The sequence below is a fragment of the Chiloscyllium plagiosum genome, chromosome 16 (genome assembly GCF_004010195.1).
Source record: "Chiloscyllium plagiosum isolate BGI_BamShark_2017 chromosome 16, ASM401019v2, whole genome shotgun sequence".
Taxonomy (NCBI): domain Eukaryota; kingdom Metazoa; phylum Chordata; class Chondrichthyes; order Orectolobiformes; family Hemiscylliidae; genus Chiloscyllium; species Chiloscyllium plagiosum.
The window spans coordinates 22,745,232-22,760,920 of NC_057725.1; the positions used below are offsets into that span (position 1 = coordinate 22,745,232).

The window sequence follows — 15,689 nt, forward strand, 5'->3', positions numbered from 1 at the left end:
GATTTCCACTAGGCCCACCATTCACTGGCTGAAGAAATGTCTCCTCATTTCCATTCTAAATTGACCCCATCTAATTCTAAGGCTGTGCCCATGGGTCCAAGTCTCCCCACCTAACGGAAGCAACTTCCCAGTGTCCACCCTTTCTAAGCCATGCATTATCTTGTAAGTTTTTAATAGATCTCCCCTCACCCTTTAAGCTCTAATAACTACAATCCCAGGATCCTCAGCTGTTCATCATATATTAGGCCTACCATTCCAGGGATTATCTGTGTGAATCTCTGCTGGACATGCTCCAATGCCAGTATGTCCTTCCTGAGGTGTTGGGCCCAAAATTGGACACAGTATTCCAAATGGGGTCTAACTAGAGTTTTATAAAGTCTCAGAAGCACATCGCTGCTTTTATATTCCAACCCTCTTGAGATAAATGACAACTTTACATTTGCTTTCTGAATACGGACTCAACCTGCAACTAGTTCAAATCCCAGACAAGACCCCGAAATGTTACAACATGGGGTAAACCCAATGCTAATTTAAACCTACTTCACAAAAATTATTCAACCTGTGCCGAAATGTGTTAAAATTCGAGGGGCAGAGAACTATCCCAAAAGTCACTGTTTAAAGTACAAAAAATTTACGAACTTTATTCTTTAAGTCTAACATAAAATATTAACAACTATTTACAATTCCTTTCTCTCACCTATCTTTTACTTTCCCTTTTACAATACTTGTCCAATAAAATCCCCCAATTAAGATTTACCAAAAAATTCAAATTTCAAAACCAGCCAGCTGTCAAATCTTCTCTTTGTATCTTTCTCTGTCTTCTTTTCTCCTTGGGGATTTCTGTTTCACAGGTCATTGATAGATAAAGGTACCTTTAAGAGAGCTATTCTTCGGGCAGTCTGCCTATGTTGGTGGCTTGGCAGTTTTCCTCTAGCTGTTTAATTTCCTGGTCTTATACCCCACAGCATCAGATCATTTCAGTGCTTTTAATATTGTCGAAATACTAAATTCAACATTGATTGGAGGCTAGTATCTTGGGGCATAATTTAAACTGATTGGCCGAATTTGAATTTGTTTTTTTGTCTCATAGCAACCCAGGTACTGCTAGCTGCTGGACCAAATGTTACATATAATTTCTAAAGTACCCTGTGTTCTTGCTAAGTTCTTCAACTCTCTTAAAGGTACAGTACCCCTTACACCTTCATAAAGTGCTCAGGCAAATGATCCAAGCAGAACAAACCTATGTACCTAAATAAAAACTAAATGAACTAAATAAAATCTCAAGTACCATTTCCCACCTTTTAAAGGAAGAATCACATTTTTCATTGTAATTTTTATTTCACACAATAGTGTAATTTTAAAATAATTTTTCAAATAATCAGAATATTTTGAACTTAATTTTTGTCAATTGTCAAAGTACCTATTCCCACAAGTAATAATAATTCAGTTGCTCCCATATCCTCCTGAAATTGCAAGACAAAGGGGAATAATGAAATTGTTATCAGCAGTTAAGACAGTCAAAATAAAATCTGAAATATGCACACAAGGACAATCGAAGGTTTTGTTGTCACTATTCAGCCGCTAACAGTTGACTATTATAAAGTACTGACCTGATAAATATTCTGAGGGCTCTTGTGGCACAGTTGTAATGTTCCTACCAATAAGCCAGTAGCCCTGGATTCAGATCACACCTCAGAGTCACAGAAATATACAGCATGGAAACAGACCCTTCGGTCCAATTGGTCCATGCCGACCAGATATCCCAACCCAATCCTGTCCCACCTGCCAGCACCTGGCCCACATCACTCCAAACTCCTATTCATTTACCCATTCAGATGCTTTTTAAATGTTGCAATTGTAACAGCCTCCAGCACTTCTCTGGCAGCTCATTCCATACATGTACCATCCCTCTGCGTGAAAAAGTTGCCCCTTAGGTCTCTTTTATATCTTTCCCCTCTCACCCCAAAACCTCTGCCCTCTAGTTCTGGACTCCCCCATCCCAGGGAAAAGACTTTGTCTATTTATTCTAACCATGCCCCTCATGCTTTTATAAACCTCTATCAGGTCACCCCTCAGCCTCCGACGCTCCATGGAAAACAGCCCTAGCCTATTCAACCTCTCCCTATAACTCAAATCCTTCAACCCTGGCAACATCCTTGTAAATCTTTGCTGAATCCTTTCAAGTTTCACAACATCTTTCCGATAGGAAGGAGACCAGAATTGCACACAATATTCCAACAGTGGCCTAACCAATGTCCTGCACAGCCACAACATGACCTCCGAACTCCTGTACTCAATAAAGGAAAGCATACCAAAAGCCTTCTTCACTATCCTATCTACCTGCGACTCTACTTTCAAGGAACTATGAACCTGCACTTCAAGTCTCTTTGTTCAGCAATACTCCCTAGCACCTTACCATTAAGTGTACAAGTCCTGCTAAGATTTGCTTTCCCAAAATGCAGCACCTCACATTTATCTGAATTAAACTCCATCTGCCACTTCTCAGCTCATTGGCCCATCTAATCAAGATCCCATTGTAATCTGAGGTAACCTTCTTCGCTTGGTCTGTAATTACATCTCTGAACAGATTGATCAAACTTACCCTCTTCCTTTTTACTTTGAAAATATGCTTTATTCATAAAAATCATCTACAAAAGTTTTAGATCATACTTAAATAGACTTTGCAAAAAAGAAACAAAGCATTAAAATTTTGACATTTCTCAGAGCTTCTTTACAGTTACAAAAACCAAGGCATTTTCCACTAAAGCAGAAAACTATTTATGTTCATTTTGAGGCACCAAGAGGGTCTGACAACGGATCCCCTCATACAGAAACTCAGCCTGCTTCTGTGAAGAAATGAGGTCAGGCTGCCTCCACTTATGAAGGAAAGATGATTTCAAGATGCTGGTGTTGGACTGGAGTGTACAAAGTTAAAAATCACACAACACTAGGTTGTAGTCCAACAGGTTTATTTGGAAGCACTAGCTTTCGGACCTAAAGGAACAGCACTCCGAAAGCTAGTGCTTCCAAATCAACCTGTTGGAATATAATCTGGTGTTGTGTGATTTTTAACTTTGAAGGAAAGCTGTTACTGTCTTTGGGTCCTCCTTTTGCCTGCTCTTCTACATAGTTGTGACTAACTCCCTTTGCCCACTTGGTATAAGTGATTGGGTGGATTTCTCTGAGGACGGTGCAGAGAGTAACCAAAAAGATTGGTGAGGACAGGGCGATAGACACTGTTTACGTGAACTTTAGTAAAGCCTTTGACGAGGTTCTGCATGGTAGACTAATTAGGTAAAAACAATGACTGCAGATGCTGGAAACCAGATTCTGGATTAATGGTGCTGGAAGAGCACAGCAGTTCAGGCAGCATCCGAAGAGCAGTAAAATCGACGTTTCGGGCAAAAGCCCTTCATCAGGAATAAAGGCAGAGAGCCTGAAGGGTGGAGAGATAAGCTAGAGGAGGGTGGCAGCGGTGGAGGAGGTTGAGGACATACAGGTGGGAGAGGGAGTTGAAATGTTGGACCACAGGGCGGTGGGGTTGATTGGTGTGGGTGTCCCGGAGATGTTCCCTAAAGCGCTCTGCTAGGAGGCATCCAGTCTCCCCAATGTAGAGGAGACCACATCGGGAGCAACAGATACAATAAATGATATTGATGGATGTGCAGATTAAATTTTGATGGATGTGGAAGGCTCCTTTGGGGCCTTGGATGGAGGTGAGGAGGAGGTGTGGGCGCAGGTTTTGCAATTCCTGCGGTGGCAGGGGAAGGTGCCAGGATGGGAGGGTGGGTTGTAGGGGGTTGTGGACCTGTCCAGGTAGTCACGGAGGGAACGTCTTTGCGGAAAATGGAAATGGGTGGGGAGGGAAATTAGTCACGGAGGGAACGGTCTTTGCGGAAGGCGGAAAGGGGTGGGGAGGAAAATATATCCCTGGTGGTGAGGTATTTTTGGAGGTGGCGGAAATGTCGCTGGATGATTTGGTTTATGCGAAGGTTGGTAAGGTGGAAGGTGAGCACCAGGGGCGTTCTGTCCTTGTTGACTAATTAGTAAAGTTATGTCAAATGGGATTCAGGTGAGCTTGCCAATTGGATACATAATTGGCTTAAAACAGGAGACAGAGTATGGAGGTAGAAGCAAATTACTGCGGATGCTGGAATCTGAAACCAAAAGAGAAAATGCTGGAAAATCTCAGCAAGTCTGGTAGCATCTGTAAGGAGAGCTGATGTTTCGAGTCTAACTGACCCTTTGGAGATAGAAGGTTGCTTTTCAGACTGGAATGCAATGGTGTTCAAAACGCATTGATTCTGGGTCCTCTTTTGTTTGCCATTTACTTAATTGATTTGGATGAGAATATAGAAAGCATGGTTAGTAAGTTTGCGGAAACACCAAAATTGGTGGCATAGACAGTGAAGAACATGTTCTAAGATTTCAAATGAGTCAGTGGGCTGAAAAATGGCAGATGGAGTTCAATTTAGGATAAATGCATTTTGGTCCAACAAACAAGGACCTTAGGTAGTATTGCGGAAGAGTGACCTCGGGGCTCAGGTACATAATTCTGTGAATTTCCAGTCACATATAGACTGGGTGGTTAAAAAGACATTTAGTACGCTTGTCTTCATTGCTCAGTCCTTTGAGTATATGAGTTGGAAAGTCATGTTGAGGTTGTACAGGACATTGGTCATGCCTATTCTGGATAGGAAGGATATTATTAAATTAGAGAGGATTCAGAAGAGATTTAACAGGATATTGCTGGGAATGGAGGGTTTGAATGAGTAAAATAGGCCAGGACTTTTTTCATTAGAGTGTAGGGAGTTGAGGGGTGGCCTTAAAGAGGTTTATAAAACACTGAGGAGCATAGATAAGATGAATAGCAAATGTCTTTTCCTGAACGTGGGAGAGTTCAAAACTAAGGGGGCATATTTTTAAGGTGAGAGGAAAAAGTTTTAATAAGGACCTGAGGGAAAATCCTTTTACACAAAGAGTGGTTTGTGTGTCCAAGTAAACAATGTCTACTGCTCTCCCCACTTCAACCTTTTTGATAACTTCCTTAAAAACATTTTGTGAAACACGACTTTTCTCGCACAAAACCATGCTAAGTATCCCTGACGAAATTTTGCCTCACTAAATATTTAGAAATCCACTCTCTTGTGCAGTGATTTTGCTTAAAACTTTATGTTGTGACTATTTTAGTTTAAAACCTGAAATTGACATTTCTTTGCAAAAATTAATAGTCTCCACTATGATCATACCACTTTGAAATATACATAGAACCTACCAGTACCATACAATAAGAAATTATCTTTTTTTTGAAATAGGTCTGGTCAGTTAAGTAAGTGATGGTACTGACTGGCAAAAGAATCTCTGAATTTTTTTGGGTTTCTTAGGACATAGTCTGATGAAAAAGCATATTCTTTGAGCTAATGTGTGCATATACAATTAACACCAACTGGCAGTGAGACATCAGACATTTTAAGAGTGAAATTTCTTTGCTTAAGATTTTTTAGTTTTTGTGGGAGGTGGAGAAAGGAGAAGACAAATTCTATGGTAATATAAATCAACTGACTTGTATGCAGAAATGCTTTTCTTCCATTGATCTTGATTACAAAACTATAAGTTAACATTATTTGTTAGAATGCATAAGTAAGATGCTTAGAAGTCTCAGACAAGTGCACTCTTGCCCTGTTGCAAAGTTGAACCTGTTTAATTCTTAATTTACAGAACACAGCTTTAACATGACAATAAAAATTGTGAAGTTTTAATCCCAATGGTATCAAGAAGCACTTTTTGGAATTACTCGCATAGAAAACAGCTCTGCAGCAATACTTAAAAAGACTAAGGTACATTAATACATTTCACTAAAGTGTTTTTATGTCCCTTCAATGGAACTGAAGAGAAGCATTTACAAAATTGGAGCACAGAATGCCATCATTGGCACTGAAGGGCAGTGAAAAGGTTAATTGTAGGCAATACAGAGAATGTTATTCTTATGAAAGAACATCTTGCTGTTTCTCTGTCCATACATCCTGCCATTTTCTATTTTAATTAGAGAATATCCTGATGTATAAGCAAAAAAAAATTAAACTTTATCCACTAAGGCAGACATGTTTACCAAATTGATCAAAGTCATCACAATATTATCCATGCATGCAATGCTTCAACAAGATTAAAAAAAACTTTAATACATTTCTGGCATTATTCTAAAGTTCACTGTTTAACATAATCCCTGGTTCATAAGTGAGAAAAATAAACAGCATGCATGATATTATTTCATGAGATAACATACAAACTGCTTTTCATACATAATTGAAAGCACTTTTCAAGCAAAGCGTGCAGAATAGTTAAAATATTAAAATTCTTGTTATTCATATACTGAAATTATTTTCCATGACCTCTACAAAAGCTGTTAAGGATTGCAGAAAGATCCAGGTATATTTATTGGAGCACAGACCCTTTGAAAACATAGCAGAACCTTTTATTGTAACATCACAAGATATAAAATTAAAAAAAACAAATGTCTCAAGGTGATTACATCCGATACACCTGTGATGGCCATTTTTTTCTCTACAAGATCAGAAACAGTCAGTCACACTCAGTAAATCAAAACCAATTATTTGACCTCAATATAAAAATGATACACTATGGTGCAATCCTCAGTTTTGAAAATCTGCAAGCAGCAAAAGAAATGCTGTTTAATTTGACTAAAAACCTCATACGTTGCAGCTGGCAAGTACAGTGTAACAGTGCAAATCTTTTGGAGATTCTTAAGGTTATAGTTGTTTACAACTCCTTTTAAGGCTTAAAGTATCAGTACAGAATATCCACAATGTTCTTCTTTGGTGAAGGTTTGATCCCAACATAGTGTTAGATCACAATTTTAAAATATAAGCATTAAGCACCATTAACTGAAATCCAAATATTATTCCAAAAATGGCTCCTCCAACTTGATATTGATACATCATGCAATTTACTATCTGGAAGATTCCAATAACTGCTCCTAGGATAATTCCTGGCATCAGATTCTTCCATTTTTTGATCCATCCTAAAAGATTTTCTGCATTATTTGCTTCCTGTTTCTCCAAACCCTTAATTATTGAAGAACTGAACTTCAATTTTAATGGGCATGAGCATAGATTTCTGGATGCTTTTAAGATTAAACAGCAGAGTTTTCGACCCAGAAAACTGAAGATGAAACTGATAGGAACAGAAATAATGAAGAATCCAGCCCACCAACACACCCACCAGCCATACCAAAAACCCAGCCAGTGGCAACAATTCTCTTCCACAGATGGTTCTTCTTCAACAACAGGTGTTGGAGATGTCTTCTGGTTAGGAATCGTCAAAAAAACAGGCTCAGTTTTTGCGGCCATTATTTCTGCAAGCTGTGTTTAAGGCTTCATCTGCATAAAAATTACAGTAAAAATCTCAATACATCTTTCTGCTAGATGCTGAATACTCCTCACAAACATGGATTCTCTGCAAATGGTTAAGGATAAAAGAAGCTGCTGATTTAGACGAAATGCTCCTGAGAGATGATTTACCATTATATCTAGTATCAACAAATCACAAGACATATTAGACACTGGCTGAGTTAGCTCTGAATTTTATCACTTCTGGGACAGAATAAGCATAGGTGACTTGCCTGTCAAGTTTCACATATTACTCTCATTTGTGTGTTATGACACAGGGTAAACCCCTCTGCTAATTTAAAGCCGACACACAGACAAGATTCACCCCGTGCTGTAATTTGTGAAAACTCGAGAGGCAAAGAACTATCCCAAAAGTCATTAGTAAAATTTTTGAAGTCTAACAGAGGATAATTAACTAACAACTATTTACAACTCATTTATCTAAATCTATCTTTTACCTTCCCCACTACAATACTGGTCCAATAAAACCCCCCGAAACCCCCGATTAAGATTTAAAGAAAAATTCAAATTTCAAAACCAGCCAGCTGTTGAATCTTCTCTTGGTGTCTTCCTCTGTGGATTTGCTCTCCAGTCAGTGGTGATCTTTTTCCTGTGCAAACTCCTTCTCTAGACAGGTACACCTCAGAGAGTTCTTACTAGCAGCCTACATTTGTTGATCTTTTCTCCTCCAATTGTTCAATTTCTTTTCAGTTTCATACCCCAAAGCATCGGATCATTTCATTGGTGTTAAATAGTGTCAAAATACTAAATTCAAACTTGATTGGAGTTTGGTATCTTAGAGCATAATTTAAACTGATTGGTTGAATTTGAATGTGTTTTTGTCTCCAGGCAACCCAGTTACTCTAGCTGTTCAATCAAATGCTACAATGTTACCATGTTCAGAACACTTGGTGCTGTATCAGATAGTTCTGCTAGCTTTTAACTCTCTTAAAGGTATTGTCCCCTTACACATTCATAACATATGCTTCAGTAACCCATTCAGAAAAATTTTAGTGATTCCTGTGAGAGGTTGGCTATCCTTAGGATTAGAAACATAGGAATAAGAGTAGGTCATTTAGCCTCTTGAGCTGTTACAGATATTCAAAGATATCACGACTGATCTGTGACCCAAATCCATATTCCCACCATTGTTCAATATTTCTTAATAGCTTTGCTTCACAAAAAATCTGTCAAATAATAGATTCAAAATTAACATCTGATCAATTAAGGAAGGGAGCTTTAAATTCTACTTTTAGTGGAGTGGGAATTTCCCTACCTCTAAGGCCAGATTCAAGACCCACCAGCTCCAGAAGTGTGTCATAATATCTCTGAACAGATTGATTAGGAAAATATTAAATTCCACTAGTCTTTGTGTGCAAAAGAGTTTCCTGTCTGCAATACTGCTCTCTGTCTCTTCCTGGAAAAGAGGCCTGAACTGTAACCATTTACCACCATACTACTCTGCCTGGCTGAGCTCATTCTTACTTTGAACAATTTCTCATTTAACTCTTCTCACTTTCTTCAGAACAAAGGTGTTGCCATGGATACCTGCATGGGCTCCAGTTATGCATGTCTCTTTGTAGGGTGACATTCCTTGTTCCAATCCTACTCAAGTCCCTCCGCATAACTCTTTATTCTGTTACATCGATGACATCATTGGTGCTACCTTCCTCTCTCATTCTCCCTCCCCACCTGGAATTGGACAAATTTATCAATTTTGCTTTGAAGTTCCACTCTGCTCTAACTTTCAGCTGGACCATCTCTGACTCTTCCCTTCCTTTCCTCGACACCTGTTTTGATTTCTGGGGGTAGGCTGGCCACCGACATCACTACAAACCCAGTCTCCCACAGTTATCTGGACTATACATCCTCACATCCTGCTTCCTCTAAGGACTCCATTCTGTTCTCCTAGTTTCTCTGTGTCCATTGCATCTATTCTGATGCTGCTACCTTCCACAGGGGGTCTCAGAAATGTCCATCTTTCTCAGAGGATTCCCAACATCATTTATATAATCCTTAACTGCATTAGACCCTTTTTCTGGAGTTCCACACTCACAACCTCTCTTTCCTCCCACGACACCGATAGGCCCTCCCTTCTCCTCATTTTTCACTCCACCAGCATAATTTCGGCCACTTCCACTGGGATGCCACCACAAGAACCATATTCCTCTCCCTTGTCAGAATTCCATAGGGACCATTGTCTCTGGGGAACCTTGGTTCACTCCTCTTCCATTCCCAACAACTCCTCACAACAACTTCCCATGCAATTGCAGAAGGTGTACCATCTACCCATTTACATCCTTCCTCTTCACTATTCAAGGCTCCTGACACACCTTCTCGGTAAAGTAGTAATTTACCTGCACTTCACTCAATCTCCTGTAATAGCTGCTCACAATATGGTTTCCTCTGCACTGGGAAGACAAAACGCAAACTGGGTAACTACATTGCGTTACTAGAATGACCCTTAGCTTCTGGTTGCCACCATGTTCCCTGGCCAACATTTCTGAATTGTGCCTGGTGCAGTACTCCAGCAAGGCACAACGCAAGCTGGAAGAACAGTATCTCATTTTCCACGAGGGGATGCTGCAGCCTTCAGGGGTCTATCAAGTTCAATAATTTTAGGGCCTGAACACCTTCTTCCAAGCCTCCATACCCCAGGTCTTCTTATAACATGGGCTGCTTTCAGCACTGCCAATCCATTTTCACCTACTAATGGTGGCTATTATCAGCTTTTCTTTCTCCAGTGTTTACCATTATACATCCCTTTGCCTGCCCAACAGTTTTTCTCTCCTGCTAAGCTCCACTCCCGTGCTCCGTTCAATATCTCCAAGCCCTACCTTCAGCGGATATAATACTTCTTCTGAGGTTCCATTAACTCTGCTTGCTCTCCACAAATGCTGCCAGGCCAGCTTAGTTTCTCCAGCAATTTCTGTTTTTGCTTCAGATTTCCAGCATCCACAGCTCTTTGTTTTACAACAATATTGCAATCACTGGCTCTAACTTTAATACAAGTTCTCTAGTTCCAGACTCTCCAACCAACAAAAATCATTTCCCTTTACCTGTTCCATTAATTCCATTAGTTCCTTTAATTATCTTGAAAACTTTGACCAAATATTGTTAAACCTACTAAATTCCAAAACAACCCTAGTTTGTGTAATCTCATCACTTAACGTGTCCAAGTATCACTGTGGTATATCTTCACTGCACTCCCTTCAAGACTAATATTTGCTATCCACCCAAGAAAAGGTGACAACTGCTCAGTATTGTCTAACCCGGATTTTGTACACCCATACTTTGATTTCTAGAGGATGAGAATACAAAGGCCAGCATTCTATTATCTTTTTCATTACATTTTGTACACTCTTGTGACATTTGAATGATCCAACTATCTGAAACCCGAAGTATTTTTATTGTTTCTAGCTTTTCCCCATTTAGAAAGTAGCCTGTTCTATCCTTTCCAAGGCCTAAGAGCTCACATTTGACTACACTGAAATCCATTTACCATTGTTTTTCCCTATTCACTTAAGCTATAAATATCAATTTTGTGTTTTGCTACGCTGCTTACAGTTTTCCTATTATTGTGTAATTAGAATACATGGTCATGTAGCAGCAGGGTGGAATGAATTGGATCACTCTTTCAGACAGCCATGAAGGTTTGAATGGCCTGTTTTGATGCTGAAAATTCTAAAATAGCACACTAATGAAATCAATGTGACTTCTTGAGGCAAATGGGAAAGGAAATGGAATAAGTTTACCTCACTCTGTAATAATAAACAACTCCCTCATTTCCAAAATTTAGGTCGTTTGTTACACTGATTACAAAATCCTCTTACAAAAGTAAAGATTAAAAATGCATTACCCTGCATATATTTACTTGGGCTCTCCAGGTGTTCACTTACAGCTTCAGTTTCCTCCCCTTCTCTTGAAGACAGTCACTTGGTTCTGACATATGATTCTACAGATGATGACAACCCAGATATTTCACAGAGTATCCATTTTTAAATACACAACTGTGGTAAATGCAGACAGGCCAACTCACCAAAAAGGGCATTACAACCAAACTCAATCTCAGACAGAGAAAGTAGACCAGTGTACCCACCTACCTACTGTTGGAAATTAATTTAGCACTGACCATGAATTGAGACTGACTTTCTGGTATGTCTGATTCAGTGTCTTTATACAAACATGTAGTGTATGAAAACATCGAGGAGAAAGTGAGGTCTGCAGATGCTGGAGATCAAAGTTGAAGGCCAACTCACCAAAAAGGGCATTACAACCAAACTCAATCTCAGACAGAGAAAGTAGACCAGTGTACCCACCTACCTACTGTTGGAGATTAATTTAGCACTGACCATGAATTGAGACTGACTTTCTGGTATGTCTGTCTGATTCAGTGTCTTTATACAAACATGTAGTGTATGAAAACAAACAATGAATTGCAAGTGTAAATTCAACTTCTATGGTATGACATGGCAACTATTACTGAGACACAGCTACAAATTGATCAAGAATAAGTCTAAACTTTACTGAGGTCTCAGATTTATAGAAAGTTAAGAACAATGGTTCAGGTGAAGGGGTAACAATTAAGGATGAATCAATGAGAAGTATGCATGTAAGGAGAATGTTGTGGGTAGAATTGCGAAATATAACAGATTAGAACATTTCAAAAAGATGGTGAATTTCTTGACTATGCTTGGAATAGCTCTCTGGAACAACATCTTAGAACCTGCAAGGCAACTTCAGATTTTGTGATGAACAATAAACTAGATTGAATTACTAGCTTAACATTTCAAGAACATTTATTTAATAATGATAATATGACTGATTTCAGCATTCTCTTTTGGAGCTGTTTTAAACTTTACAGTCATAGAGTCATACAGCATGGAAACAGACCCTTCAACCCAAATCATCCATGCTGAGCAGGTTTCCTCAATTGCACTTGTTCCATTTGGCAATAACCCTCTGAACTTTTCCTATCCGTCCAAATGTCTTTTAAATGTTGTAACTGTACCCATCTCTATGTCTTCCTCCGGCTGCATATACACACCACCCTTAGTGTGAAACAAAGAGCTCTTTAGGCCCCTTTTTAAATTTTTCACCTCACCCTAAATCCATGACCTCTAGTTTTGGACTCCCCCCACCCTGGAAAAAATCTTGGCTATCAACTTTGTCTAGGCCCCTCATTATTTTATAAACCTCTATATGGTCACTCCTCAACCACCTACGCTCCAGGGAAAACAGTCCCAGCCTATCCAACCTCTCCTTGCGAGTCAAACTTTCCAGTCTCAGTAACATCCTTGTAAATCTTCTTTGCACCCTTTCCAGTTTAATAGCATCATTCCTCTCACAGGGTGACCACAATTGTATGCAGTACTCCAAATGTGACTTTACCAACGTCTTGTACAGCTTTATCATGATATCCCAATTCCTGTACTCAATACTCTGACTGATGAAGGCAGTGTGGTAAATGACTTCTTCACCACCCTGAGGTTAGTTAGGCCACATTTGGAGTATTGTTTGCAATTCTGGTCTCCACACTATAGGAACAATGTGGGGGCTTTGGAGATGGTACAGAAGAGGTTTGCTGGAATGTTGCTTGCATTGAAGTGTATTACCGACAAGGAGAGGTTGAATTACTTTCACTACAGCATCAAAGGCTGAGGGGTGATCTTATAGAAGTATGTAAACTTATGAGAGGAACACAGTGTGAATAGTGGCAGTCCTTTTCCCGGAGAGAAATATCAAAGACTAAGGGGAGTAAGTTTAAGGCGAGAGGGAGAAAACTAAAGGAGTTATGCAAGGCAAGTGTTTTTTTATACAAAGGTTGGTAGAGGGTGGAACGCACCACCAGGGAGGTGATAGAAGTAGATATGATAGCCATGTTTAAGAGGCATGTAAGCATACATGAACAGGCAGGGAATAGAGGGATATGGAACACGTGCAGGCAGATGGGATGATAGAGTCTTAGAGAGATATATCATGGAAACAGTCCCTTTGGTTCAACTTGTCCATGCCAACAGATATCCTAAATAAATCTAGTCCCATTTGCCAGCATTTGGCTCATATTCCTCTGAACTCTTCCTATTCACATACCCATCCAGGTGCCTTTTAATGTTGTAATTGTATCAGCCTCCTCTACTTCGTCTGGCAGGTCATTCCATACACACATCACCCTCTGCCTGAAAATGTTGCCCCTTATGTCCCTTTTAAATCTATCCCCTGTCACCCTAAACCTATACCCTCTAGTTTTGGATTTCTCCACCTTGGGAAAAATACCATGTCTATTTATCCTATCCATGCTCCTCAAGACTTTATAAACCCCTATAAGTTCAGCCCTCAGTCTCCGATGCTCCAGGGAAAATAGCCCCAGTCTATTCAACCTCTCCCTTAGCTCTATTCCTCCAACCCTGGCAACATCCTTGCAAATCTTTTCTGAATCCTTTTCAAATTTCACAACTTCCTTCTGATAGGAAAGAGACCATAATTGCACGCAGTATTCCAATACTGGCCTAAGTTTAGAATGGCATCATGGTCAGCGCAGACACGGTGGACCAATGGGCCTATTTCAGTACTTTACTGTTCTGCATTCTCCTATCCTGCAGATTTCTAACCAAACTCTCCTGATATGCAAGTTTCACAAACTAAACTCTTTTGCTGAGATGATGTGGAGGTGCTGGTGCTGGACTGGGGTGGACAAAGTCAAAAATCAGACAACACTGGGTTCAAATAAACCTGTTGGACTATAACCCAGTGTCGTGTGATTTTTGTCTTCTAAGAGAGAAACTAAACTTGTTGACATCAGGTAGATACCACAACCGTCCACAACCACAAAAAAGTCATATTTGGAGAGAATGGTATTTGTCCCCCTAACTATTCTGTTAGTTGTTAGTTCTACATTCCTTTTTACTACTATCATCTGAATGGTCTCCTGTATCACACTTGCTGTCATTCAGCCTGCAGGCACAAAGTTACTCCCCACTGCTCTACTCTTACCTCTCACCTTTTCCCAATCACCAATTCCTCACCATAACACTTTCTGATACAAAATCTTGTCCAATTTCTGCTTCAGCATAGGTAGGGTTTTATTAATATGTACCAATCATCCATGGGTACCTGCTGTGTCTGTATAGTTTCCTGCATCTATATAAAGCAACTCTGAAGTGCTGCATTGTCAGAAATGTAATCTTTTGGAAGAGATCTCAAAAGGAAGTTCATGATAAGGAGTCAATGGTTTAGAGGATATTTGAGAAAAAAAATTCAAGAGGGTGGTAAAAACATGGAACATGCTGCCTGAGAGGGTGGTGGAGGTAGGTACTCTGACAACATTTAAGAAGCATCTAGAGAAGCACTTAAAATGCCCAGGCACAGTTGGCTATGGACCAAGAACAAGTAAATGGGATTAGCGTAGTTGGTAGCTGCTGGTCGGCACAGACATGGTGGGCCGAAGGGCCTGTTTCTATACTGTATGACACTACAACTTCCGAGAGAAGGCGCTCCAAAAATGTAAGTTCATTTCCTTTTCAGTTGGAACGTACTTTCTGTTTTCTCTCGCTAGAGGGCTCGCTAACAACTAAAAACATCAGTAAAAGCGGTTTCAGAGGCAATGACCATCACTTCTATCTCCTGACCAATACTAGACACCCACCCCAGGAACATCCGGGCTTTCAAGACTGGCCGTTCAACCGGCTAACATCCGGGCCTTGCATTGTCATAGCAGCAATGCTCAAGGTCATTTTGTCTGCCCGATCCAACCGATCAACAGCCGTCGGCAGTCGGCAAACAGTTGGTGAAACATGTTGGATTTTGATATCCCTCTTTAATCCGTCCACCACTTCTATTTAAAATCTCGCCGGCCCTGCTTTCCTGCCCCGATATACTCACCGTCGGCTCCGCGCCCTCTCTGTTGTTTTTCGGTGGATGCGCGGGCACGTCTAGGCAGCTGCGCAGACGCAGCAAGCGACTTGCCGCCGAATTGCGAAATATTGATGGAATGAATTTTAAATTTACATAACCATATAAACATAAGAAACTACACAACTAACGAACCATACATCGGCAATCGGACAACAAAATAATTATAAACATTTGTACAACTATACAACTAAATAATCATGTAAACAGAGGCAAAAATAAACATTTTGACGTGTAATCCCCAACTCTAAACCAGGAGACCCAGGTTCAGGTCCTACCTGCTTCGGAGGTGTGTAGTAACAGCTGATCAAAAAATATCATGGAAATATAGACGATATGAGCAGGATGAGGCCATTTGGCCCTTCGAGTCTG

General features: G+C 40.0%; 2 long non-coding RNA genes across 2 annotated transcripts in view; both read right to left on the reverse strand.

Moving 5' to 3' along the window:
* LOC122557692 overlaps window positions 1-15,443 on the reverse strand; it is a 49,292-nt gene extending 33,849 nt beyond the window's left edge. Inside the window, exon 1 of the long non-coding RNA XR_006313912.1 lies at window positions 15,288-15,443. This is a non-coding gene — a long non-coding RNA (uncharacterized LOC122557692). The remainder of the gene's footprint in view (window positions 1-15,287) is intronic.
* LOC122557693 lies at window positions 5,727-9,673 on the reverse strand. The gene is made up of 2 exons (XR_006313913.1): window positions 7,945-9,673; window positions 5,727-7,397 (listed from the first exon to the last, which is right to left on the reverse strand). It is a non-coding gene; the product is annotated as an uncharacterized LOC122557693 (long non-coding RNA).
* Window positions 15,444-15,689: the final 246 nt, after the last annotated feature.